The following is a 597-nucleotide window of genomic DNA, read 5'->3' on the forward strand; positions in this document are numbered from 1 at the left end:
GCCACTCCTCAGAAGGAAGGTTGGGCAATCTACATCCATAGTGATACCGCCTCGGAAACCCAAGGAGGGGTCGCTATGAGTCAGGTCCCACTTGACGACACATAACAACAATAACGACAACAACAGTTTCATATGGCTCACCCTAATAGACACCTCTCTTATACTCTAAACCAAACACTTAAAGGACTTTGAAATATATATATATTTTTTTTTTCTTAAAAAATAACTTTTTAAAGCATCATAATGCTTTAAAACTTATTTTTATAGTTTTTTTTCCTTATGAAATTGTATGTGATAAAGCTTCATGTGACATGTTAAATTGCAAAGACCTGTGAATCAGTTGGTGACTTGTGATTTCTCGAATGGAAAAGAAAAAAAAAAAGAATGTTAAATTCTAGTATACCAGGGTGATGTTCAGTGTCTGTTCTGCACTGGGATACTGACATCGTGAATTCAGACAACACATTTTATATTTGGAACTTCTTCAGGCCAATACTCTGCTGTAAAGAGAAGAGAGTTAGTGACTATGAAGACTTGGGAGGTTAAGTAGGAAGTGGGGAGTAAATACAAATGATTCTTTCCTTTGTCACAATGAAC

Source organism: Orycteropus afer, unplaced genomic scaffold, assembly GCF_000298275.1.
Source record: "Orycteropus afer afer isolate SDZICR_OR568_19922 unplaced genomic scaffold, OryAfe1.0 scaffold00293, whole genome shotgun sequence".
Taxonomy (NCBI): domain Eukaryota; kingdom Metazoa; phylum Chordata; class Mammalia; order Tubulidentata; family Orycteropodidae; genus Orycteropus; species Orycteropus afer.